Source organism: Delphinapterus leucas, chromosome 19, assembly GCF_059928025.1.
Source record: "Delphinapterus leucas isolate spDelLeu-1000000601 "Yukka" chromosome 19, BTC_Dleu_Yukka2, whole genome shotgun sequence".
Lineage (NCBI taxonomy): Eukaryota > Metazoa > Chordata > Mammalia > Artiodactyla > Monodontidae > Delphinapterus > Delphinapterus leucas.
In genome coordinates, this window is record NC_143147.1 from 29,630,718 (window position 1) to 29,640,954 (window position 10,237).

Below are 10,237 nucleotides of genomic sequence, written 5' to 3' on the forward strand. Positions count from 1 at the left end.
GACAAGATGGTGCAGACACAGGAGGCCCTGGGTTGTCAGAGCAGCTGAACCAAGGCCAGCCACCAGCCCCTTCCATGGCTTGTCACAGAGGACACAGGGAGTGTTGTGTTGCTGGCCAGACCTACAGTGACATACAAGGACATATGCACATGTACTGCATGGCACTGGGAGATGTGTGTTATGGGCTGAACTGTGTCCCCAAAAGATATGCTGAACTCCTAGGTCCCAGCGTCTGGGAACATGACCTTATAAGGGTCTCTGAAGATGATCAGCAGAGTGGGTTCACCCCAATATGACTGGTGACGAGCCATTTTGCCTATCTTAGTCCATCCAGATATCCCTAACAAAAATTCCACACACTAGGTGGCTTCTAAGCAACAAACATCTATTCCTCACAGTTCTGGAGGCTGGGAGTCCAAGAACAAGGTGCCAGCAGATCTGGTGTCTGGTGAGACCCATTTCTGGTTCACAGACAGCAGTCTTCACCATGTCCTCCCACAGAGAAGGGGCGAGGGAGCTCTCTGGGGTCTACTTTATCAATACAAGGGCACTAATCCCATTCATGAGGGCCCCACCCTCACGACCTCATCTAAACCTATCACCTTCCAAAGTCCCCACCTCCTAGCAACATCCCACTGGGGGTCAGGTTTCAACATACGAACTTGGGGGGCACACAAACCCTGGGTCTATAGCATCACACGTCTACCTGAGGACAAGAGGGAAGTTAGTAAGGTCTCAGTGAGTGAGACTGGGAGGAGCAGGGAGAATAAACACGGAAGCACAGGCAATTTCTTAGACTCCCACGAGCTGAGGGACTAAAGATCCCGTTTTTCTTCTTTCTCATACATCCAGCCCACCCACCACTCTACCTCCCGCTATCTCAGGTTAACGTTTCAGCAGGACACAAAGAAGAAGAAGCAACTGCGATCCCAGCAGGGACACCCAGCTCTGTCTGGTCCACACCAGCACTGGCGCCGCCTCACCCCTGTCAAGCGATTAGGAAGAAATATACAGTTTCTGCCAACAAATTCGGCTCCCAAGGCGCCAGCTCTGAAAGCCTTCGGGAAGCTCTTCGTATTCCATTGTCCTAGGACTGTTATGAGCCATGCATGTGGTACCAAGAAGTACCGTGTGGCAATCAGGGTGTCAGGAAAAATCAATTTATGGGACTGTTTGTTTCTTTATGTTCTTAATGGCATATCCAACAGCCAGCCCCCCAGGGTGTCTGCAAGCCTTCCCACTTCCCAGAGCAAAGCTGCTCTGGGAACACAGAGCCTACGAGATGCTCTTGAATGCAAACTGGCCCCAGGCACCAAAGCAGAGGGGAAGGCACTCAAAAAACAGACCCCTCGGGGACAGAGAAGACACTCACCACTATGGATTATCTTACATGCCCTCTAGGTCCAGAACCTCTAACAGCTCTGTTCTTCTATGTGACTCGAGGGTCCCCACCACATTCACCTGGCAAACACTCCAGGAACCCTGATCACCTCTTTACCTAGAGCACCTCTGTCTCCCATTAGAAAGATCCAGACTCATGAGGCTGATGGAGCCTCACCCTCAGCCCCGGGTCCCCGACATCCTCATGAACACATCCTGCAGTGTCCTGCTCTGTGGCCTGACCTCCCCAAAGAGAAAACATCTCTCGATTTGCTCAGATCTTGCTGGAGAACAGAATGTGAACCCTGATCCCATCTCTTTGTCGATAACCTGCCTCAGGTTCCCTTTTGAACCAGGTTTCTCTATCTTGGATTCAACCACAGAGCAAAAATTCATTTAGAGAGAGCACGATAGGCACTGAGGGAATGCAAACATGAAGAAGTTCCTACCCTTGTAGAGCTTATAATTTAGTAAAAGAAATGATAAAGTTACAGGAAAATTAGAGTAGAGAGGTTTAAGAGCAATTACAGGTTCTGAAAATACGTTGCTGTGGAAACACCTGGTAGAGAAGAGGCTCCCAGCTCACGGAAGAAGAGGCTGGGGCCTGGAAAGAAAGGGGCCTGGCTGGAGCCCCAATTCTGCCATTCCGTCCTCTCTGCTCCGTGCCTGCACTTTCTCATCTGCAAGACGCCAATGCTGGAGGAGTCAGCCTCTATGGCTCCCACGTTGATGACCACACAGTTTTAAGAAAAAGGCAACATGTGTGCGAAGCCTGGAAGGATCATTAGGAATTTGGCACGTGGAGGTGGTGGGAGAATGTTCCAGGGCCTACGTGTGGAAGCTGCGGACAGATCAGCCTCGAAAGACCGGCTGGAACCAAGTAGGGAAGAATCTCAGAAGCTCGATCCAGGGGCACATGCGTGACTTAACAAGCAACGGTGTCTCAGCAGGAAAGTGACAAGAGGTCAGTGGTGAGCCTGGAGGCGGACACAACTGGGAACCGCAAAAGTCGTCCCAGAAAAGTGAAACAATATCTGCATGATTCAGGCCTCAGGACACCTACTGAAGAGACTGTTCTACCTTGAGGTCAAAGAGGCCCCCTAATGCAGAGGTCTGCGCACTTTCCACCCATGAGCGGGGCGGGGGAAAGCAGCCTCTCTGCCCAGGAGGCTGCCCTTCCTGTAGGGTGTGTGCGCAAGCCTCCCCGCGGAGGGGGCAGCAAGGGGTGGCCAGCGGGGCTGTTCTGGAATGTGGGAGGGCCTGAAGACCTGCCAGCTACAGAGGACAAGCAGGGAGGGGATGCACACACCACCTGCTGCTGGCCAGGGACCACATCCCAGACACAGAGACAGACTGTCAAGGAACGGCTCCCTGGCTACCTGCGTGGCTAGCGGGTCAGTGGAAGTGCGAAAGGCATTCTGTTCTCCTTCGATGCAGCCTGCACAGCCCACCTCCCTTCAAACCACCTTTAAATGCTGCCACCTCAACATCAAACATGCTTTGTTTCAAAGGGCTGTTTGAAAACTGACCCTTTGGAGGCCAAAACATGTCCCAGGTCAACCATATCATAGGGTTCCATCTGCTGGGTCTGGAACTCCCTGCCCCACCAGCTCTTCCCGGGTTCCTGCCTGCAGGGTGGAGCCGGCAGGAGCAGGGGTGACCCCAGTCTCACTGCCATCCTTCACTGGGGCTCACTTCCAGCTCGGAGCTTCCCCACTGCAGGCCCGGCTGCCATCACCTGGGGAATCACAGCAGCCTTGCTCAGGTGACCCCGCAGACAGAGCGTGGCAACGCTGGGTTGTAAAAACCATGGCTGCTGCTGGGCTTCCTCTCACCTTCCCTGAAGCCTCTCTCCTCTACCAAGGAAACTGGGGGCGGGAAGGGAAAAGGAGGGAAGACTTCTAGGACAGAGGCTCCAAAACCAAAGAACGGAAGTCCCCCGCACTGCTGGGATGGTCCAGGAGATTCCAGAAATGAAAGCAGCGGCGTTGCACCCAGGAGCTTGGTTTGAACAGGGTTCAGAGATAGCCGGGCCACCCTCCAACAGGACAGGGGCTCAGCCCCGCCGTGCCGGCCCGAAGTTCCCTTCCCATCCCAGGCAGTTTCTTGCTGTTCCTAGCCCCAGAATTTGACCCTGATCTTCTCATTCGCCTGGTTAACTGGGACTCATCCTTTGGGTCCTAGCCAGTATCAATGGCTCCAGCGGGCAGGCTGCTCACCACGCCCAACTGCATGCTGCACACCGACCCCAGCGCTAGAATAATCTGTGACTGTCTACCTTCCGCCCCCCAGACCGTTGCCTCCTCAAGGTCACGGAGGATATCCTTTTCCACAGGACTCTGAGTTCCATGTCAGCTTCAACATGTACCATGTACCTGGCCTTGGACGCCACAGCTTCTCCTTGTCCCTCTCATGTTGGTAGGTTGGGGACAGTAGAGATGCCTATCCTATGGGCCAAGTGAGAACTGGGTCCGAGCATACAGAGCACTTCCTATCAGCACCTGGTGATGGAAAACGCTAAATGAACACCCACTGTTCCCTGGCTCTCCAGGGAGCCAAACTCCAGGAGACTATAATATGTTGGTTGACATGCTTCTTCATGCTATCCAGGAACTTATTTTTTCTCTGTAACACTGCATCCAGCTTGTCCACTTGCTTCTTGGTGAAAGCCCTACTCTGCGTCTATCTATAGGCCATTCAGGAAACACAATCCGATTCAGGCTTTAGATTCCAGGAAAGAAGGAAGATGCCAGACTCTCATCACCAAGGAGCCACCCTCTTCAAAGCCCATCTCTCAAATTATCATCTTTGAGAAAAGCCATTGTTCTGAAAGCAAAAATATATATATAAAATGTTTTTTCTTGCAAAATTCTTTAAAAATGGTTGCATTGGCAATATTGATGCTCCTGGAAAAGACCTTTAAAGCAGCACATTTTTATATCTGGATCTTGGAAATCATTTAGACCAACACCTTAGTTTCACAGTTGAAGGAACTGGGGCCACACAGGGAGGTTAAGACACTTGCTCAAGGTCACAGAGCTGGGTCAGAAAGTTGCACAAGCTCTGCCTTTTGGTCCGAATCCCCAGCAGGTATGGTGCTTCCGTTTAATTTCTTCATCTAATTAAGAAAAGGTATTCATGTGTGTCAGTAATGCAGAAACAAAGGAGAGAGGAGGCTGGTTCCAGAAATGATTGCCTCACGTGACTTTTCCAGTCTTAAAGGAAAGAACCTTCAACTTAGTTCTCGGGTCTCCAAGGTAGGAAACTACCCAAGGGAATACGGGGAGTGTCCATCTTCCGTAGAAGCATTCCATTCTACTCACAGCCCCGTGGCTGCCTCTGATCTTCCACAGCCCAGGGATCCAGGGGAGGTCCTTATTGGCCAGATGCGCTGGAAGAGTCTGGGGGGCTCCAGACCACCAGACCCCAGGGCAGCTGACACGTCTTCATCCTCCCAGTTCTAGGGTGGAACAGGAGAAAGAACAGCAGACCGTCGGGAGAGCTGATGCCAGGCCCAGGCCAGCCATGGCCCTCTGTGTCGCTGGGGCCCCTGACCTCCCCGCTCCAGTCCACAATGTCCTCCGTCACAGTGGGCCGGCTGGTCTGGTGACCTGTGCTGACCAGCGAGCTCCGTGATGCTCTGTCTGCGGGTACAGACTTCCCCTGTCTCTACACCAGAGAGAAAGGCTCTCAAGAAGGAGAAATGTGCACAAAAGAAGGCAGTGGGGACAAATTATGAACCACAGTGGAAAAAACAGGCAACGTGGCTCCCGGCGTCTGGCCCTGCCGCCGTCTGGCCTAGCGGCACGTTCACCCGCTAAATGCCAGCAGCTTCAGCTGAAGTGTGGGCAGTCCCTTCCAAGTCCAAAACAACATCGAGTCCACAAGCCAAGCCCTGAGCTCAGGTGAAGACCTGGATGCAGGGATTACACTCGATCAAAGTAAGGGCACCGGAACACGCTTCTAAAACACAGGGATTGGTAAGTGCTCTTGCAGGTTTCAGTACCCCCATCTTCACGGCCCGTGGGCGCCCATACCATCATCTGCCGGCTGCAGCTCTGCCCCCCGCACTTGAGTTCTCCCTTCATCAGCTCCTCTTCCAAGCGTCCTGACACTTGAATCAGAGCTTCTTTAAACAAACTCCCAAACCCCAGTGGTGCTGGATCTGGAAAAGGCCCCTCCCATTAAAATTAGGTCATCTGCACCTTGTTTTCTCCTGAGGTTCTGAATCCATGCCTGACCTTTCATAAGGGGCAAGGGCACAGGTGGGAGCCCACGCTGGGGACTAAAGGCGACACACCCCACACTGGACAGTAAGGTGCGGTCCCCATCCTTCAACCCTGCCTTCACCACTCTAAATCCGGGCCCAGCTCACTCTCCAAAAGCATCAGTGGCCCTCACTGCCACAGGATCAAGGCCAAAGGAGCCTGGAATTCAGAATGTCACGATCTACCCTCATCTGACCACTCTAGGCATAATTCCTTTGCACTCTCTAAAAAATAATAAAAGCAAAAATTAAAAAGGTGCTGGAAAACTGCAGAAGACCAGGTCCTGAGTCTCAGTACCAGGAAAGGGAACACTTGGGCTGCAGGCCTGTGGGAAAGTTCGAGGGTCACACTTTGTGTTTCTTCCCCCTTCCTCCGCTGGGCAGTTCCTTCTGGCCTGGGGCCCTTCCTGTCACCTAGAACCTGCCCCTCCTTCAAGCTCTGACCCAGGACCAGGCTCCCCAGCAGCTGGGACCCTCCTCCCCCTGCCTCTACCTCCTGGGCACTCACAGAGCTCACAGCTCTTCAGGCAGGTGTCCACACACAGCACTTTCCTTCTCACACTTTACTATCCGCACAGTTTATCTGCCAGCTGCCCCCGGCCAGATTCACAGGAATGTGTCCTTATCAGATCCCCAGGCCCGCTCCTAGAAAAAGGCTTTCCTCCCACAACAGTTCAAAGCAAGATGTGAGGTCCGTTTTTAGTTCAGGGACCAGAGCTCCCTCCCCGCGCAGGGCAGCAGGACCCCCTGGGGATACTCCCCTGGGGCTCCCTCACCCCGCCTGCCCTAGGCCTGGCACAAGGCCAGCATGGGATACTTGTTGAGCGAGATTATTATTATTATTACAATTGTTCACTGGGAAAAGAGCAGGCAGAGAGAACTTCTAGAGTGCCCATCCAGAGGTCTGCCTATGGAGATCGAAAGGGTGCACGAGGCACCCGTTCCTCCCCGCGACCCTGAGCCTCCAGGCTCGCAGGAGCGCCCAGAGCTGGGTGCCCAGGACAGTACGGGGAAGCTGGGGAGCCACCGCCGGAGGGTGGGGCGGGGAGACCCGCAGGGAACTTTCCGCGCGCCCCTGGGGAGGGGACGGCTTGGAGGAGCGAGGCTGGCGGCCGCGGGCATCAGGCGACGGGATGTGCCCCACAGAGGACGCGGCGCCGGCCCACTCTGGCCGGGCTGAACCTTCCCGACGCCCCCACCCCGCCCCGCGCCCCGGCGGCTCGCCCTCGCCAGACCACGTACACCGCAGTCGTCCGTCCCGCGGCCCCCAACACAGGGCCGCTCCGGGACCGGCCGGAGCACGGGGACGCGGCGCTGCAGACGCGGCGGACCGGGGAGGCGGGCGGGGTCCCGAAGGGGCCGCGGCACTGGAGCCACCGATGGGCAGGGACAGGGTGGCGCCCTGGGTGCGGACCGGCCCTCGCCCCTGCCCGATCCCGGCGCCCGAGGCCGGCTCGGCACGGCCACCTCTCTCGGGCCCCTCGGCCGCGCGCGGCTCCCGCGAGGCCGACACAAAGGGGACGCGCGTCACCCACCTGGTCCCGCGCGGCAGGGGCCCCGGCGCCGCCGCTCCTGCTCGGCCACGGGCGGGGCTCCGCGCGCCGTGCCTAGATCCGCGGTCCGGGGCCGGGTGTCCGCGCTGCGCGTCCGCCGCCCCGCCCGGAGTTGCCCTTTATTCCCGTCCGCCCTCCAGCCGGGGCGCACGGCCCGCAGGAAGAGAGTGGGCGGCGGCGCCGAGTGGCACAAAGACGCGGGGAGCACAAGCTCGGCCCGAGCGCCCCCGCCCGCCGCTCAGCGCCCCCTGCCGCCCGCCCGCCGCGCCCCGCCCTGGGCCGCGCAGGCCCGCAGGGAAACCCGGTGCCCGAGGACCACCCGGACCTCACGCCGCCAAGAGGCACACAGGGCGCGTCGTCCGGCGGCAGCCAGACGACTGTCCCAGATGCCAGTGCGCCCGGAAGAAACGATCAGCAAGACAGGAGAGAAATGGGTGATCCCAAAACACGGTGATACAAAGAGAGCGCGGGTGATACAAAGAGCACTGCCTCAGAGCAGATCTGGGCTCCCAGAACCTGGGCTCGATGCCCCGGCGTGTGGGGACATTGAGATGAAGGCTGAGGGCCTTTCCACGCCAGCGTCACGTGAAATGTCTTTGCATCCCACTACCTGATTGCTTGGACGGACGGAGAACTGGAGGCAACTTGTCTGGTCCTTCCTTCTGGGGATTCCCGAGATCCAGGCACAGCAGTTTACTTCCTATGCTTAGGGTTTCTAGCTTGTTAGAGCCAGAGATCTTTGAAGGTAGAATTTTCCTGTAAATTTTCTCTTTGCCACTCCCTCTAGTAGCTGGAAGTTGCACCAGTGCTAAATTATATGTCTCAGGCATGCGTATCTGAACAAAACCTATTGGGTATGAAAGAATGCCTCCTTCAACAGACAGACTCTTTTCTCCAGAAGTATGGGAAAACCCACCACCATAGCTTTCTTCAACACGAATTCTAATGCCATCACCTACGGGCCTAGTGACCTTAAGCAAGTTACTTAACTTCTCTGTGCTTTGATTGTCTTATCTGAAAAATACAGATGGTCATCGAGATCTTGGCAGGGGTTGATAAGGCAAATATGCATAAAGCAATCTCAACATAACTGGAAAATTGTAAGGATTCCATAATCCTTAGCTGTTATTTGTCTCATTTTCCCCCAAACTACAAGATTCTTAACTGTCTCGACACTGCATCATTTGTCTTCCTCTACTACATAACTCTCTTTTTAAAAATCATGATCATAATCATAATAAATCTTCTCATCTACATTGAGAAGTTATTCCAGTAAATATTTTTCCTCCCCAAATAGGAATGAGCACTTCTGATGTCTTTGTCTAATTCTTTGTACAAGTGTCATCTTTCAAGGAAAAGGCACAATGGCAAGAATTCTAACAACACTTGGTTACTCCAGCCTCTCGCCAGAAGATGAAAACGATTCTGCATAAAGGCCTGAGCTTCACAGAAAATAGATTCACCCCTTCTATACACTGGTTGTGGTACCAGGAATGTACTGGTGCGATACTGCTTATGAATGAATGATTAAATGAATGAAAGGATGACAGCAAATAGCAGGAAGGAGGATGAATGGGCCCATACTGAGATGCAGATGTTTGTATGGTTAGCAGGGGCATGGGAATGGGGATGGGGGGAGGGCTGGCAGGAAGAGGGCTGAGGTGCAAAGCCAACTTCTTACCCAACTGAGTCACTGAGTCCTTAAGCAGTGACGTGTGTGTGTGTGTGTGTGTGTGTGTGTGTGTGTGACTTCATTCCCATGTTTTTTTGTTTGTCTTTGTTAACATCATTTTTGTCGGGAAGATGGGGAAAAAGGACACCATTATTGACAATACAGTTTGCAGCAGGCCATACACTGCATCTCAAATGTCGTTTTTCTCTGTGAAGTCTTCCCAATCCATCACTGCTTTCCCCATCTCCAGGAGTCTGAAGTTGTATAATATGCTGATCATGGCATCTCTTAGACTTCATGCTTTGGATATTTACTGCCTGATTTTATTAGGTCGTGAGATTCTGTAGAACAGCAATGAAGTAATTTTGTATGGAATTTCCCAGAGGGCCTTGAGCATAGTAAGTGCTCAATAAATAAAGAGTAGAGTCATCTCCTCTGAGTTGTGCCACTGAGCAACCTTCCTGGTTCTCTCCAATGTCTCTCAAGGTCACGTCCACCCATCACTGGTTGGTTTTCTGTCCGACTGACCCTCTGCACAGGTCAGGGCTCTCAGCCATCTCACCCAGAGGTTTGTCAGGTCAAGATCACTTTAAAAAATGCTCTTTGTTGCTAAGCGTTTGTGCCTGTGGGCAATGTGACTCATCATTCACTCTCTGTACAAACCCCTTTTTGATTACCTACTAAGGGCAAGATTCTGTGCTAGATGGTTACAGGCCAGGGAATCAGTGCCACAGTAAATAAATGGTCCAGAGGCTGGAGAAATGCAAGTGCATTATGAAGTTCCTCCTTTACATAGAAAATTGAGTGAAGCTCAAGATTCACACTGGTGGCTTAAAACAGAACAATTTTAGACAATGGAGTTTGTATGAATTCATAATCACACATTCTGAAAGTATAGAAAATTCACATTTCTTTAATTTTTAAAATTAACTTAAATTCAGTTCCTCATTTCTAGAGTAGCAAGTAATCAGAATGTCAGTTGTTGTTCTATTTCTCTCTCCCTAGAGGCGCACAGGAATCTGGGGGATTTTACAGTGCTGAGATATGGGATGTAACCTGTCCTCTTCAGCCCATCACCCTGTCCATCCAGCACTCCCTTCTCCAAGCCCTGCAGTCCCTTGCAAGCAGGCTGTGCTCAGCTTCTCTTCCAGGTACACAGGAAGCTGAGAGGTTCCCCACCTCGCAGGGTGATGCCAAGTCTCTGCCGTTCTCAGGGCTTCTTGGGAAAGCTTTCATCGTCCCACCCCTGTCTCCCTTCCCACAAAGACCTCCTCTCTTTCCTTCCCAGCCTAGATGTCCCAAAGAATCTCTTCCGCAGGCGGAGCATCCACATAAGGAGCCCGGAGAGGCTGTCTTCAGGCAGCT